At 40.9% G+C, this 18,067-nt stretch overlaps 1 non-coding gene and 1 pseudogene across 1 annotated transcript; one reads left to right on the forward strand and one right to left on the reverse strand.

The window, feature by feature from the left end:
- The first annotated feature begins 8,907 nt into the window (after nucleotides 1-8,907).
- LOC142440456 (myosin light polypeptide 6 pseudogene) lies at nucleotides 8,908-9,391 on the forward strand (annotated as a pseudogene).
- Nucleotides 9,392-13,448: 4,057 nt separating this feature from the next.
- LOC142441956 (U6 spliceosomal RNA) lies at nucleotides 13,449-13,560 on the reverse strand. Its single transcript, XR_012783232.1, has one exon. It is a non-coding gene; the product is annotated as a U6 spliceosomal RNA (small nuclear RNA).
- Between the last annotated feature and the right edge of the window lie 4,507 nt (nucleotides 13,561-18,067).

The raw sequence follows: 18,067 nt of genomic DNA on the forward strand, positions 1-18,067 counted from the left end.
GAAATGAAACTGGAATCAAGAAGAATGGCATTGCATTTATTGTAAAAAAAAAAAAAAGAGAACATTTCAAAATCAATCACAAAGTATGATGCTGTCCATATATCTATCCACCTTCAAGGGAATCCAATGAATACAACTATTATTCAAATGTATACACCAACCACAAAAGCTAGTGGTTAAAAAATTGAAGAATTATAATTATGACTTCAATAAGAAGTTGATCAAACATGCAATCAATATGCATTGGTAATTATTGCTGATTAAAATGCAAAAGTTGGAAGCAAGGAGATGGGAACAGTAATTGGAAACTATGGGCATGGTGACAGGAACAGAGCTGGAGATCTCCTGATAGAAAATTGCAAAACAAACAAATTTTTAAAATCATTTTATTAGGGGCTCATACAACTCCTATCACAATCCATACATACATCAATCGTGTAAAGCACATTTGTACATTCGTTACCCTCATAATTCTCAAAACATTTGCTCTCCACTTAAGCCCCCGGCATCCCTCTCTTTATTTTTCCCCACCCTTCCCACTCCCCCCTCCCTCATGAACCCTTGATAATTTATGTTATTATTTTGTCATATTTTGCTGACCAACAAATTTTTCATTTGCAAAGACTTTCTTTTCAACAATACAAAAGGCAGCTATATACATGGACTTCCACCGAACGAATGAGCAGAAATAAAATTGACTCCATTTGTGGGAGTAGCTCAATATCAATAGCTAAAGCAAGTCCAGGGGCTGACTGTGGAGCAGGTCATCTATTGCTCATTTGTAAGCTCAGGATAAAGCTGAAGAAAATTAAATTCAATCCAGAAGAATCAAAATATGACCTTATGTCTATCCCACCTCCATTTCAGAACAATTCAAGAACCGATTTGACACATTGAATACTAATGACAGAAGACCTGAAGAGCTGGGGGATGACATCAAAACATCGTTTTTAAAGAAAGCAAAAGTCATTAAAAGACAAAAAAGAAAGAAAGATCAAAGTAGATGTCAGAGGAGAGTCTGAAACTTGCTCTTAATTGTGGAATAGCTAAACCAAGTGGAAGAAACGATGAAGTCAGAGAGCTGAATTTCAAAGGCCAGTCTGAGAAGACAAAGCCCAATAATACAAGGAAATGTGCAAATACCTAGGATTAGAAAACCAAAAAGGAAGAGTATTCTCAGCATCTCCAAACCAAAAGAACTCCATGGCAGCACTCTCAGGGCAGAGTAATGAAGAAGCAGAAAGCACCAAAAGAAGATGGGAAAGGTACTCACTGTAACAAGAAGAACTGGCTGGCAGTCCGCCATTTTAGCAAGAAGCATATTATTAAGGATCAATGATGCTGAAGGAAAAAGTTCAAGCAGCAAAAGAAAGAACTAGCCAATTTCATGGTGCTCACCTTCCTGACAGGATCGCTAAAAACAAAGTGGGTGCATAAGCAAATGTGGTGAAGAATGCTGATGGAGCCCGGATATCAAAAGATATAGCATGTGGGGTCTTAAAGACTTGAAGGTCAACAAGCGGCCATCTAGCTCAGAAGCAACAAAGTCCACATGGAAGAAGCACACCAGACTGCGTGATCACGAGGTGCCAAAGGGATCAGTTTTCAGGCATCAAAGAACAAAAAATCATATCATTGTGAATGAGGGGGAGTGCAGAGTAGGGACCCAAAGCCCATCTGTAGGCAAGTGAACATCCCCTTACAGAAGGGTCGCGGGGAGGAGACTAGCCAGTCAGGGTGCAGTGTAGCAAAGATGAAACATATAACTTTCCTCTAGTTGCTAAATGCTTCCTCCCCACTCCCCACTATCATGATCCTAATTCTACCTTACAAATCTGTGTAGACCAGAGGATGTACACTGGTACAGATATTAACTGGAAACACAGGGCCTCCAGGACAAGGCGATCTGTTTAGGACCAGTGGTGAGAGTAGTGATACCGGAAGGGTGAAGGGAGGGTGGGGGAGAGAGGGGGAACTGATTACAGGGATCTACATATAACCTCCTCCCTGGGGGACGGACAACAGAAAAGTGGGTGAAGGGAGATGTTGGACAGTGTAAGATATGACAAAATAATAATTTATAAATTATCAAGGGTTCATGAGGGAGTGGGGAGCAGGGAGAGAGGGGGGGAAATGAGGAGCTTACGTAGAGAGCAAATGTTTTGAGAATGATGAGGGCAACAAATGTACAAATGTGCTTTATACAATTGATGTATGTATGGATTGGGATAAATTGTATGAGCCCCCAATAAAATGATTTAAAAAAAAAAAAAGAAAGCACTAGCCAAAAACAAGGCTCCAGAAATTGATGGACAACCCATTGAAATGTTTCAAAGAGATGATGAAATACTGGAAGCACTTACTTGTCTATGCCAGGAAATTTAAAAGACAGCTACTTCGCCAATGGACTGGAAGAGATCCACATGTGTATCCATTCCAAAGAAATGATACAACATAGTGCTTAAATTATAGAACAATATCACCAATATCACATACACGTAAAATTTTGCTTAAAATCATCCAACAATGGTTGCCAACAGTACTCTGCCAGGGAGCTAGCTGCCTGAGGTTCAGGTCAGATTCCAAAGAGGTCTCTGACCAACTGCTATCATTATTGATGTCAGATGGATCTTAGTTCAAAGAAGAGAAAATCAGGAAGATTTTTTATTTGTGTTTGATTGTGCAAAGGGATTAAACTCTGTGGATCACAACACACTACGAATGACCTTGAGAAGAAGGGGAATTCCAGAACACTCCATTGTGCTCATGAAGAACTTGTATGTGGATCAAGAGGCAGTTGTGTGAACAGAGCAAGGGAATACTGCAGAGTTTAAAATTAGGAAAGGGGGGTGTCAGGATTGTATCCTTTCACCATACTTATTCAATCTATATGTTGTTTTCATCAATTGTGTCAGGGAAGGTGAATATCACAGAATGCCAGGTTATTAGAACAAAGTGTTCTTGTGTTAAGGGAGTACTTGAATTGAGGCCCAGTGTCCATCTGCAACCTTAATTCTTAACATATATATATGAGTACATAATTCTATTCCCCTCTCATTATATATATATATATATATATATATATATATATATATATATATATATATATATATATATATATATATACATACATACATACATATGTACATGCCTGTATTTAGACCTCTTTAAATGTCTTTGCCTCCTAGTTCTTTCTTCTATTTCCTTTTGCTTCCCTATGGCCCACCATCATGTTTGGCCTTCATTTGGGTTCAGTAATTCCTTGCTGCTACATTGTGCTTGATTAAAGTCCACTAAGCATCCTACGACCTTCCTTCCAATAATTTTAGTTCACTTGTTGTTCCCTTGTCCCTGGGTTGGTTCCCCCACCCCTTCCTTTCTCCCACATCCCCTTCTCCTGTACCCCCTGGAACCATTGGTCCCATTCTTTTAATCTCCAAATTATTTATCCCACCCAGCTTATCTCGATAGACATGCAGCTACATTAATAAGTGCAAAAACCAGGCAAAGCCAAATAAAACAACAAAGGAAGTCAATATCAACAAAACAATAACAACAACAGCAGAAAGCAAGAACAAAATAACTATAACAAAAAGAAAGCCACTGACAAAAAAATGGAAAAGCCTATAAATAGTTCAAGGTCTGTTTGTTGGCCTTTACAAGTATTTTTAGGTTGAGTCTGATATGGTGCCACACTCTGTCTCCCAAGTCTATTTTGGGTATTCCCCAGGCCTTTCATCAGTCTGCTCCCGCTGGTGCTCTGCTTCTTGCCCTCAGTGCCTCGCCTCAGCGTGATGGGACCAGACCGTGCACTGGAAATGCATAATTCTACACTCCTTAATTGCAAGATGTGCGTTGTGATTTTTCTCCAAAATACAATGTGAAAGAGGGGAAAGAATACTTCTCAGGGAGGAACCTACTGTTTCAGTTACCTCTTGCTATTGTCACATATATACCACAAGCGTGTGGCTTTAACGAACAGAAATGTTTTTTGAATATTCTAGAGACTAAGAGTTAAGACTGGACAGTGTTTTGGTCTATTGTACACCAAGACCCTATGACTAGATGGCACCTAAAACATCAATAAGAGTCACAGCTGTGTGATTTCTGCCACAAGTTGTTGAGTTCTGAGTGTTCCTTGGTTCTTTGGCTTGCAGTCAGTCCTCACATATCATCTAGCTTCTGGGTGTGTCTCTGCATCTAATATGCTTCTGTTATAATTCAAAAGGATTTAGATATGGAATCCAACTCATCCATTTGTGATCTACTAATACAAAAAAGAAAATATTATTTCCTAACAAGAGTATAGCCACAGGTATAGAAGTTAAGTTCTAACACAGTTTGAGGAATGGGTGAGTTAGTTTATTGTGCCAACCTGGCCAATAAACACATGTGGGGTTAATTGAAGGGTAGAGGGATAAATGGCTTGGTGAGCCTCACCTTTTGAGTTCTCAGGTCTCTTGCTTTCTGATGGTCGGACCACGGTGCAGCTGCCTTAGCCAGTTCCCTGCTTCAGCTGGCAAGGGGCACTTCCTGCAAGACATCCCTGAGGAAAAGCCACATGGACCTACCCTGATGCAGCCCTGGGTGCTGGAACAGCTATGTGGAGATCCCTGCCAGCACTGAGATGCTTACACATTCACCGACTTGGCTTTCCTCCTGCAATCGGCGTCATTGAGTCTGTTTTGTGAGATGGAGGAGGACTTTGTGGATTGGTGTTGGACATGTGGATTAATGTTGGATTTGTAGGCTTGGGCAGCACTGGGTTGGGATGTTTTCTTGATGCACACTTAACCTTTATATAAAACTCTCTCTTATACATGAGTTTCTGTGGATTTGTTTCTCTAAAGTACCCAGACTAACACAAGGAAATATAATTCTCTTCAAAACAGTGAGGATGTAGAGAAATTGTAACACTCGTGCATTGTTGGCAAGAATGTGATATGGTACAGTTCTGTGGGAGTTTAATGATTTAATTTCAATCATCAAATTATTTAAATTATTTTTCTGGTAAATCAATAGCCGGTTCAATTTCAGGCATTACATTTAGGTCTGGGTAGTATTCAGTTATTTGTTTTTGTTCCTCTCGTTTTTTGGTTGTATGAACCAATATCTTCTGTTGTTTCCTTAATATCTTGGGTTGCTATTTGGGGTGTTAGGGAGGTAGTGTTATATGGGAGTAATTAACTCTGTTAGGTGGTGCAGTAGAGGGCTGATGGAGAGTTTGAATCAAGTGTCTGAGGGAGAGTGTTAGATTAGGTGTTAGGGGAATGATCAGAAAGTGGAAGAAGAAATATTACATGAGGAAGAGAGAAAGGAATAGTAGGCAAAAAAAGATGGGAGGGATTGGGTAGTATTATTTGGTAGGCTAATGAAGGAAAATTAGAGCCAAAAAATGTCTGTTTTGCAATGATGGAGGAATGGGTACTAATATTTAATAGAAAAAATATATTTTTAATGTAAGAATAGTGTCGGCTTCTAGTTTTATTTTATTTTTTAAAAACATTTTATTAGGGGCTCATACAACTCATCACAATCCATACATATACATACATCAATTGTATAAAGCACATCCATACAGTCCCTGCCCCAATCATTCTCAAAGCATTTGCTCTTCACTTAAGCACTTTGCATCAGGTCCTCTTTTTTTTCCCCTCCCTCCCCGCTTCCCTTGTGCCCTTGGTAATTTATACATCGTTATTTTGTCATATCTTGCCCTATCCGGAGTCTCCCTTCCCCCCTTCTCTGCCGTCCCTCTCCAAGGGAGGAAGTCACATGTGGATCCTTGTAATCAGTTCCCCCTTTCCAACCCACTCACCCTCCCCTCTCCCAGCATCACCCCTCACACCCTTGGTCCTGAAGGTATCATCCACCCTGGATTCCCTGTGCCTCCAGCCCTCATATGTACCAGTGTACAACCTCTGCCCTATCCAGCCCTGCAAGGTAGAATTTGGATCATGGTAGTTGGGGGGAGGAAGCATCCAGGATCTGGGGGAAAGCTGTGTTCTTCATCGGTACTACCTCGTACCCTGACTGACCCATCTCCTCTCCTAAACCCCTCTATGAGGGGATCTCCAGTGGCTGACACTTGGGCCTTGGGTCTCCACTCTGCACTTCCCCCTTCATTCAATATGGTATATCTATATATACATATATACACATACATATATATTTTTTTTTTTTTTGCATAATGCCTTATACCTGGTCCCTTGGGAACCTCGTGAGCGCACTGGCTGGTGTGCTTCTTCCATGTGGGCTTTTTTGCTTCTGAGCTAGATGGCCGCTTGTTCACCTTCAAGCCTTTAGGACCCCAGACACTATCTCTTTTGATAGCCGGGCACCATCTGCTTTCTTTGCCACATTTGCTTATGCACCCATTTGTCTTCAGCGATCCTATCATGGAGGTGTGCAGCCAATGATATGATGATTTTTTTGTTCTTTGATGCCTGATAACTGATCCCTTTGGGACCACTCGATCACCCAGGCTGGTGTGTTCTTCCATGTGGGCTTTGTTGCTTCTGAGCTAGATGGCCGCTTGTTTATCTTCAAGCCTTTAAGACCCCAGTCACTATCTCTTTTGATAGCCGGGCACCATCAGCTTTCTTCACCACATTTACTTGTTCACCCACGGCTTCTAGTTTTATGAGGATGAGAAGGAAAGAAAAGTTTTGAAGCGAAGAAAAGAGAAACTAGACTTTGGGGCCAGGGCATGGCACACCATCAAACTCAACCAGAAAACCTTCATAAAGGTCAGCAAACAGACCTGGAACTACTTATTTATAGGCTTTTATTTGTTGTTGTTGTTTTGCTTTGTTTTGTTTTTGTGCTTATTATTGTTTTTGCATGTTTATCTAGAGAAGATAGGGGTTATAAACAATCCAGAGGAGAAAGCAAAGGACTGACAGTTCCAGGGAACATGAGAAATGAGGAAGCGGGGAAAGGAAGGGGTGAGCCAGCAAACCCAAGGACAGGGGAACAACAAGTGATCTTAAAATCGATGACTAAAAGGGTTTAGGATGCCCGGAAGGGTTTCGACAAGTTCAACATAGCCAAGAGGAATTACTGAAACTCAAATGAAGGTCAAACATGATGGTGGGACAAGAGGAAACTAAAAGGAAATAGAGGAAAGAGCTAGGAGGCACAGGGTACTAATGGAGGTCTAAATACAGTCATGCACCTATGTAAATATATTTATATATAGCAATAGGGAAATAGATCTATGTGCATATATTTATATGTTAAGTGTTAAGGTAGCAGACACATATTGGGCCTCTACTTAAGTACTCCCTCAACGCAAGAACCTAGCATTCTCTGATGCTCACCTATCCTGACACAATTGCTGGAAAAAAATGGGTGCATGAACAAATGTAGTGAAGAAAGCTGATGGTGCACGGCTATCAAAAGATATAGCATCTGGGGTCTTAAAGGCTTGAAGATAAACAAGCGACCATCTAGCTGAGAAGCAACAAAGCCCAGATGGAAGAAGCACACCAGCCTGTGTGATCATGAGGTGTTGATGGGATCAGGAATCAGGCATGAAAGACCCAGAACAAAAAGTCATATCAATCTGAATTAGCGGGAGGGTGGAGTGGAGACCCAATGCCCATCTGTAGACAACTGACATCCCCTTACAGAAGAGTCACAAGGAAGAAATGAGTCAGTGTGCAGTACAGCACTGACAAAACATACAACTTTCATCTAGTTCTTTAATACTTCCTCTCGCATTAACCCCTTACTCCACTCCACTATCATGACCCCAATTCTACCTTATAAATCCGGCTAGACCAGAACATTGCAACACAGGAAATCCAGGACAGATAAACCTGAGAGTAGCGATACCAGGAGGGTAGGGAGAAGGTGGGGGAAGAAAGGGGAAACTGATCACAATGATCGACCTATAACCCCTCCCAGGGGGAAGCACAACAGAAAAATGGGGGAAGGGAGACAGTGATTGGTATAAGACATGAAAAAAATAGTAATTTATGAATTATTAAGGATTCATGAGGGAGGGGGGACAAATGAGCTGATACCAAGCCTCAAGTAGAAAAAAATGTTTTGAAAATGATGATGGCAACATATACACAAATGTGTTTGACACAATGGATGTATGTATACATTGTGATAAAAAGCTGTAAAAGTCCCCCAATAAAATCATTTAAAGAAAAAAAGAGAAACAAAAATATAGGTTAATAATGCTATGAGAGACATGTGGGTGAAAGGAGACAGCGGTAGGTGTAAGACATGAAACAAAAAATTATAAATGTTTTGAAAATGATGGCAACATATGTACAAAAGTGCTTGACACAATCTATGGATGGATGGATTGTGATAAGAGCTGTTAGAGTCACCAATAAAATTATTTTAAAACAAAAAATAATAATAATGCTATGAAACAAGACTTTAGATATTTAGATTAAAGAAAGGAAAATTCAAGGCAAGGGTAAGAGATGAAAGTTTAAAGAATAATAATAGGAAAAATAATGTTAGGGTAAGACGCAGGAGAGCTGTTAATGCAGGTTTGTTTGGAGTCTAATCTTTGGCCAAGAGCTTTGTCTCTGTTGTGGGTGCCAACTTCGGGGTAGATAGTGTGGTAAGGGACTAGAAAATAGACAACTTCAGTTGAAAGTAAAAAAGCAAAGTTATATGTATCTATAATTTCCCCCTGTCCTTACATATGCCTGCAAATGGGATGTCCTGATTGAGAATGAATTATATTGTTTTAAAGAGGAGGAGGGGCCGTGGCGGCCCCACCCCGCCCCCGGCTCCTGTAGCAACATTCTCCGCAGAAGCCCAGGCTGGCTTCCTAGAGACCGGAAGGGGTGACGTCAGGGGCCCTGCTAAGACTAGGTTGGGCCTGGAGCCGGAGCCATCACTGCAGGACACGGTCCCGGAGCCGGAGCAGTCAAGATGTGGGACCTCACCGAGGGCCAGACCGCGGAGTTCAAGGAGGCCTTCCAGCTGTTTGACCGAACGGTGATGGCAAGATCCTGTACAGCCAGTGGGGGGGGCTCGCCGAGTGCGCAAGGTCCTGGGAAACCCCAAGAGTGATGAGATCACTGTGAAGTGCTGGACTTTGAGCACGTCCTGCCCATGCTGCAGACTGTGGCCCAGGACCAGGGCCAGGGCACCTACGGACTACCTTGAGGGCTTTCTGGTGTTTGACAAGAAAGGGAACGGCACCGTCATGGGGGCTGAGATCCGGCATGTCCTCGTCATGTTGGGCAAGAATATGACGGAGGAAGAAGTAGAGAGGCTGGTGGCCGGGCACGAGGACAGCAAAGGCTGCATCAACTCTGAAGAGCTCGTCCGCATGGTGCTAAACGGCCGAGGGCAGCCTTCCCGTGTCCCCAGAGCCCTGTGCCTTTCCCGAGTGAGACTGGCTGTAATGTAGTCCCAAGGGCTCCTCACTGGCACAGCACCTCTCCCTCTTGTCTCTCTTGGATAATGTTTGCAGCAGCAGTCACCAAATAAACTTGCTCTGTGTGCTAAAAAAAAAAAAAAAAAAAAACAGGAGGAGGAGGGTATAAGAACACAGAGGAACAACAGAATCGGCAAAAAGGGCAGCAGGGTCCACACCTTGCCTTGGTCAGGACTGTGTGGAGCAGAGGTCTTTTAAGCAGTTGGGAACGGTGTCTGGTAGCATGGTGTGATCTGTAGGGTGTCATAGTAGGGTTGAGATTACGGCCAGGGGATTATTTTAGTGTCTAGTATTCCTGTGATTTCAGTAAATTATCTTGGTAGAATAGACCTCTGGCGAATCAAGTCAGAGGGGATGGGGCTCCCTCTTTTTGGATGGTGGGGCTGACCAAGTAGGGGTGGGAGATTGGGGTCTATACCTACCAAGGTGGCCTAGGAGGGTGAAATAAAGCATTGACCTTTTCACGGGGCTATGTGAGAGCCTTGGGGTACTTATCAGGGGCTGGAGTCAAAGGACAGTTAGTGGATAGCTAGTCCTGATTTCTCAATCATTGACACACAGAATTATCTTTGGACTCAGAAATTCTACTTCTTGGTATACTCCCTGTGATAGTTAGGTTTTGTGTCAGCTTTGGGCCAGGATAAACAGATTTGGCAATTATGATCTAGTAATGTGACATAATATAATTAACTCCATAATAATACCTGTTGTGAGGAGCCAATTAGTTGTACTAAGATTGGGGTGCAATGCAACCCACTTTCTCAGGTCACAGCCCTGATGCTATTGAAAGGCCATTTCCTTAGCGATGTGACCTACTTGCTATATAAGAGGACACAATGGAAAAGCTTGCTTGCTTTTTACTGGGTCTGGTCCTGCATCTGGTTCATTGACCAGTTCTTAGGGCTTGAGCCAACAACCTGATATTGCCTGTTGACCCTGGAAGCCATTATCAACCTGCAACCTGACCTGACAAACCTTGGATTCATTTGCCTTGCTAGTCACAAGCCTGACCTGCTGACCTTGGATTCATCTGCCTCTGCAGCCACCAGTCTGTGGTCTTCCTGTTGATCTTGATTCATTAGCCCTTGAACCAAGACCAATCAGAAGCTTCCACTCTAACATCTGACCCACAGTTCGAGCACCTGCCTGGAATTGAACTAGACTTACCTGCTTCTACAACCGCAAGATCCATTTTTTATGTAAATCCATATATACATCATCATTGGCTTTGTTTCTCTAGAGAATCCAACTTAAGGCCACGCAAACAAATGAAATCAAATGTTCACATAACTGGTGCAATTCTTGCACTTAACTTCATAATTTTATTCCTAAAATTTTTTCTTGATGTTATTGTTTTCTTAATTACCTTTCAGGTGGTTTATAAATAGTGCTTAGAAATGTAAAGAAGAGTTGGATATTTATCTTATAACCTGAAATAATGCCTGGTTTGTTTACTACTTTGAGTAGGTTTCTTAGTATATTTCTTAGACTTTATATTAAAAGTCACTGTCATTGAGTCAATTCTGACTCACAGTGACTCTACAGGACAGGGTACACTGCCCCTGTGTGTTTCCGAAAATGTAACTTTTTATGGGAGTGGAAAGCCCCATCTTTATCCCGAGGAGTTGCTGTGGTTTTGAACTGCTGACCTTGTGGTTAGCAGGTCAATATATATCACCACCTGGGCTCCTAGACTTTATAGAGACTTTATAAATATATATAGGATATCATCATTTGCAATAGGAGAAAATTTTACTATTTTCTTTGAAATCTGGAGGTAAGTTTCTTTTTTCCCTGTATGATTTTCCTGTATAATGTTGGATACAAATGGCTACAGTGAATAGTCGTGTCTTTTTCCAAGTTTAGAGAGAAAACATTTAGCCTTACTATTAAGTTTTCTGTAGATGCCTTTGAGGAAAATCCCTACCATCTTCACTTTGCTTCAAAAACTAAAAAACAAAACTCAAAGTCATTGCTACGATGTCTATTCTGACTCATAATAACTCTATTGGACAAAATAGAACTGCCCCTGTTGGTTTCTGAGACTGTAAGTCTTTTTATTTGCTATCTTTTTAAAAAATTATTTTATTGGGGCTCATACAGATCTTATCACAATCCATACACAAATCCATTGTGTCAAGTATATTTGTACATATGTTGCCATCATCCTTTTCAAAACAGTTTCTTTCTACTTGAGCCCTTGGTATCAACTCCTCATTTCTCCCCGCCCCTCATCCTCATGAACCCTTAACAAATTATAAATCATTATTATTTTCATATCTTACACCATCCACTGTCTCCCTTCACCCATGTTCCTGTTGTTCTTCACCCTGGTTTTTTTTGGGGGTGGGGGTTATGTTAATCATTGCGATCAGTTCCCCTTTATCCCCCCACCTTACCCCTACCCTCATGGTATCACTACTCCCATTATTGGTCCTGAGGGGTTTGGCTGTCCTGGATTCTGTGTGTGGAGAGCTCTTATCTGTACTAGTGAACACGCTGTGGTCCGGCTGGATTTGTAAGGTAGAACTGGGGTCATGAGAGTGTTAGGAGGAAGCATTAAAGAACTAGGGGAATCTTGGATGTTTTTTCAGTGGACTGTAAGTCTCTACTGGAGTAGAAAGCCTCATCTTTCCCCCAGAGAGCCTACGGTAGTTTCAAACTTCTGACCTTGTGATTTTCAGCCAAGCATGTACCAAGCTCATACCAAAGTACCAAGTACCAAAGTACCAAGGCCTGGCACTTTGCATAGGTGCTTTTGTAGTTAATTGCTTTATTTGTGTCAGTGCGATGATCACATATTTTGTCCTTCTTTCTTTTTATATAGTAATTCTATTCATTACTTTCAGATGTTAAATCAACTATGTATCCATGGATCTATCCCATTGGGTTATGGATCAACTATGTATCCATGGATCTATCCCATTGGGTTATGGATCAACTATGTATCCATGGATCTATCCCATTGGGTTATGGATCAACTATGTATCCATGGATCTATCCCATTTGGTTATGGTATATAATGCTTTTTATATGTTACTAGTTAATTTCTAGTATTTGGTTGAGGGTTGTGGGGACTATATTTCAGAAGAGTATTCATTTTAATTTTTTATCTTGTGATGTTTTTGTATTGAGGTAGTAAGATAATTCTCAGAAAACGAATTGAAAAATGTTTTCTTCTTTTATTTTTTGGAAGTGTTTGTATTTGTGAAGGATTGAAATTATTTACCAAATATTAAGTAGAATTCACTAATGATATCATCTGTGGCTGATGTTTTCTTTAAGTTTTACTGGCAGCTCATTCACATATCATACAATTCAATAGTTCAGTCATATCGAGAATTGTACAATCGTCACCACAATCAATTTTAGAACATGCTCTTCTTCCTTGTGCTCATTGTTACTTATGTAATTTGATTTTCAATTGTGGCAAAACGTTCTCCAACTCAACAACCTCTACATGTGTAATTCAGTGTCATTGATTATACTCTTCATATTGTATAACCATTATTGATATCTCTCTCCGAACTGTTTCATTAACATTAAAAAACTCAATTTCTGTTCAGCAAAAGCTCTTCCTGCTTCACCCATGGAAACCACAGGTCAAGTTTGGTTTCTTTTCTTTTTCTCTTTTTAGTAGTTTTCTTGATATAATATTTACATATCATACACTTCCACAGTTGAATCACTTTTTAAAGAGTTGTATGTGCATACAGCATTACGATTAGCTCTAATGTTCCCTTCCCCTCCTGCACTCATTCTTTGCTCCCCAATTCCCCTCACCCTTCCCACCCCCAGATGATGCTTTCTTCTTGGAAACATCTCTAATTAACTTGGAATATTTATTTATAACTATTCATATAATCAATGTCTTTTAGAGCTTTTCTTAGAAATGTATATCTTTATTGGAATTTGTTTATAATTTCTATTCCAGGTTTGTAGATTTTTATGAAATTTATGTAGAGAAAATATGGAAAAGTGAGGGTTTGGGGGAATCTTTGAATTCCTAATGCTTCAAGATCTTTTTTAAAAAAATATGGAATGCTTCATAAATTTGCATGTCATCCTTGCACAGGGGCCATGCTACATGCTAATCTTCTCTGTATCGTTCCAATTTTAGTATATGTGCTGCCAAAGCGAACAGTCAAGATCTCCTTTTATAAGGTGGAGAAAATAACTATATCTCCTGTAGCAATCACTCAGACTTATTGCATGAGGCAAATGACATACTGAATCTAAAGTAAAGATTTGATTTTGGAATTTATCAATATGGCACACTCAACTTCTTTTCTCTTTTACATCAATCTTTAAATAGGAGAACAATTTTAATAAAAACAAGTATAAATATGATAAATGGAGAATATAATTAATGGATAGTAATTTGATTAATTAGATTGGCTAATGCTTATATAACATATCCAATGTATTAGGCATTTTTCCAAGACTTCTACACTCACATGTAATGAATACTAAATACATATTCTTTTCTAATATCACAAAAATTGTTCAAATTAACAAAAATTTAGACCCTTAAAATATTAGTAACATAAAAAAGCAGAAATTCTACTGCTAATATTTCCTAGCAACTGTCAAATGAGAGTAGAAACTACCAACTGAAGGGTAGCTAGTGAGTAATATCTAGCCGCATAAGGGGCTTTGGTGGCGTAGTGGGTCTACATCGAGCTACAAACCAGCTATAATGCACCAGTCTCTCCGTGAGGGAGACCTGAGGCTCTCTACGCCCATAGAGATGAAAGTCTCAGAAATGTAAAGAGGCAGTTCTACTCTGTTCCCAAGGGGTGCCATGACTTGGAATTGACTTCACTGCAGTGACCTGCAAATTTCCTTTGGATCTTTTGGGGTATTTTCTGAATTAGGGGTGAAAAAACACAAGGTATCTTTCAGGACTCAGAGAAATGCTAAAATGGAAGCAAAGCCATTGGAGCCAATTCGAATCAAGGAAACTAACTATAAGTGGTAAAATGAAATTACTTACTCATGACTCCAAATATCTATAATTCCCACTACTGCTGGTTGGACTATGCAAATAAGATGGAAGGGTTTTGTCATCCCTCTGGTGATAAGAGAGCCATCTCAGAAGCAAAATGAGAAAGAATCCTGATACTTCCAAGAAAGAGCAGCCACCAGTGCAGTACGTGCGCATTCCTAGTCTGAAGTGGTCCAGGCACAAGAGACACTGGAGGCTGCATCACTGACACCAAAGCGGAGGGCTCAACAACAGGAGGGTCAAAATAAAGCAGAGGCCCAGGGGCCATGTGGCTGAAGGCCCAAGGAGGATCAGAGCTATGCAGCGGATGGATGAGAAGAGAAGCTGTAAACCAAAGGCTATCTCCTTGATGTTCTCTCATCCCAGCATGGGGTAACCTGTCAGCTTCCTCAATAAACCCTTATAATTGAGTCTTGTCTGTGAGTGCTCTGGGTTACTGTAGCACATTATCGAACCCAGCAGAGAAGAAGAATAACATGGGACTCACAGATGGTGTCAGCATAGGGTAAAGGAAGGGTGGAGGGTGGAGGCATGCCTGACCTTGTAGCCATTGGCCTTGGGCTGGCGGAGGGGTGGACTTTTCCTTCTCCATGGGTAGCCACAGGAGGTCAGCTACGCAGCCACCCCCCCCCCAGCAATTCCTCACTTCTGCAATACAACCCTGATGTCAGAGGCAAAATATTAATTTTGGCTATTGACAAGTTTCTTGGCTAAAATGAAGACTTAAAAATTCATAAACTTTGTCAAAACATAATATTTGAGTTTGTGCATTAAAAAATCACACTGTCCATGTCGTTCCTACCACATGTTATATGGCAGAAGATGGATGAGTTCCAAAGTAAAAATCTTGGGATTTCTTAAGAGATACTGTTGTATCTAATGAAATGTCTACATGAAACATTTTACTCACATATGCAATGTAGATATCCGTTCTTTTGGGAAAATCCTACACTTTGCCAAAACTCTTCTAATGAAAACAACTAAAACTGTATTTGAAAGTTTCAATCATTCTTAAAATGCCCAAGAGAGTTAGGAAAAAATAACAAGATATTTCCAAGAAGAGATGTAAATAAAAAGAAAGCTCCGAGGGAATAATCAAGCTGAGAAACAAGCACTGCCTTCGCAAAAGCTTCAAACCTCTATTGTCGTCAAACTTACCGATTTCATCCTGTCCAACACGGAAATATGCCTACAAGACATCCCACTGTGGTGCCAGGGGGGAAACACACATGAGAAGCACATTTGCACATTTGTTGCCATCATCATTCTCAAAACATTTTCTTTCTACTTAAGCCCTTAGTATTAGCTCCTCATTTTTTACCCTACTTCCCCACCTTCCTTCCCTCATGAACCCTTGATATAACTTATAAATAATTATAAATTACTTTTTTTCATGTCTTGAACTTTCCAATGTCTCCCTTCACCCACTTTTCTGTTGTCCATCCCCAGGGAGGGGGTTATATTTAGATCATTGTGATCGGTTCCCCCTCTCTCCCACATCTTCCTCTTACACTCCTGGTATCACTACTCTCATTATTGGTCCCGAGGGGTTTATCTGACCTGGATTCCCTGTGTTTCCACTTCTTTTCTGTACCAGTGTACATGCTCTGGTCTAGTTGGATTTGTAAGGTAGAATTGGGATCATGATAGTGGGGGTGGTATTAAAGAACAAAAGGAAAGTTGTATGTTTCATTGTTGCTACACTGTACCGACTGGCTCATCTCCTTTCTGTAACCCTTCTGTAAGGGGATATCCAGTTGCCTACATATGGGTTTGGTTCCCCACTCTGCACTCCCCGTCATTCACAATGATATGATTTTTTTGTTCTGAGTCTTTGATACCTGATCCTGTGTGACACCTCGTGATCTCACAGGCTGGTGTGCTTCTTCCATGTGGGCTTTGTTGCTTCTCAGCTAGATGGCCGCTTGTTTGCCTTTAAACCTTTAAGACCCCAGATGCTATATCTTTTGATAGTTGGGCACCATCAGCTTTCTTCACCATATTTTCTTATGTACCTGCTTTGTCTTTGGTGATCATGTCGGGGAGGGGAGCATCATGGAATGCCAGTTTAATAGAACAAAGTGTTCTTGCATTGAGGGAGTACTTGAGTGGAAGCCCAATGTCTATCAGCTACCTTAATACTAAACCTATAAATATATACACATAGATCTATTTCCCCATCATCATATATAAATATATTTACATATGTACATGCCTGTATTTAGACCTCTATAAATGCCCTTTGCCTCCTAGTTTTTTCCTCTGTTTCCTTTTACTTTCCTCGTGTCCCACTATCATGTTCAGCCTTCATTGGGTTTCAGTAAGTCCTCTCGGGTACATTGCCCTTGAACATGCCCTATCAGGCCTCCTACATGCTCCTTGCCATTGATTTTGGATCACTTGTTGTTCCCTTGTCCCTGGGTTTGTTAACATCCACTTCCTCCTCGCTCCCCCTCTCCCATGTCCCCACCCCCAGAACCATTGGTCCCATTGTTTTCTCCTCCAGATGTTTATCCTGCCTATCTTATCCAGATAGACCTACAGAAATAATAATATGCACACAAAAAATAATCCAGAGCAAAAGAAAGCAACAAAAGAAAAAGAACAACAAAACAAAAAAACAAAAAAAACACTGACAAAAAAAAGAAATGCCTATAAATAGTTCAAGGTCTACTGACCTTTAGGAGTCTTTTCCAGTCGAGTGTGATGGGGTGCCATGCGCCAGCCCCAAAGTTTATTTTTTAGTATTCCCTGGGGACTTCATTGCTATGTTCTCCTTGCTGTTCGGTTGCACACCCTTAGTCTTTCGCCTCAGTGTGGTGGGGTCAGATCGCGTGCAATTCCCACACTGTGTCTCCAGTGTTGTCCCCCGTAATGCTATGGGTCAGTGAGGGACGTCATGGCTCGTGGTGGGGCTGGCCCTCTGGTCCCCTCTGTGCGTTGGCTGCTCGTCCTCAGGGATTGGTGGGCCAGTATGTGTTCCACTCTTCCTCTCCCTTCATTTGCTCCTGTGTGCTCTGATGACATGTCCTCTCCCTGAGCTCTAGCTTCAGTGATGTCCTCTGCAGTGAATTCATCTTCGGGGAAGGGGGGCTGTCTACGTACATGGGATTGGGGCCACCCGGTTTTTAAATTTCTGATCCCTATTCTCATCAGCACCTCATGATCACACAGGCTTTCCATGTGGGCGTTGGTGCTTCCCTGCTAGATGGCTTCTTGTTTAATTTCAAGTGTTTAAGACCCCAGATACTTTATCAGCTTTCTTCACTACATTTGCTTATGCACCCATTTTATCTTCAACGATCATGTCAGGAAGGTGAATATCATACACTGCCACATTATTAGAACAAACCATTCTTGTACTGAGTTAAGATTTAAGTAGAGCCTCAAAGTCCATATGCTCCCTTACTGTGTGTACACATAAATCTATAGACAGATACACCTATCTTTATGTATGCATATATTTACATATATGCATATCTATATTTATACCTATATGTATATTTTTAACTTTCTTATTCGTTCCTCTTTTTCTTTTTTCTTACCTCCTGCCCCACTATCATGTTTAGCCATGGTTCACCTCTCAGTAATTCCTCTTGGATACATTTCAATTGATCAAACATGACCAGGTATGCTACACC

This window comes from Tenrec ecaudatus, chromosome 2, assembly GCF_050624435.1.
Source record: "Tenrec ecaudatus isolate mTenEca1 chromosome 2, mTenEca1.hap1, whole genome shotgun sequence".
Lineage (NCBI taxonomy): Eukaryota > Metazoa > Chordata > Mammalia > Afrosoricida > Tenrecidae > Tenrec > Tenrec ecaudatus.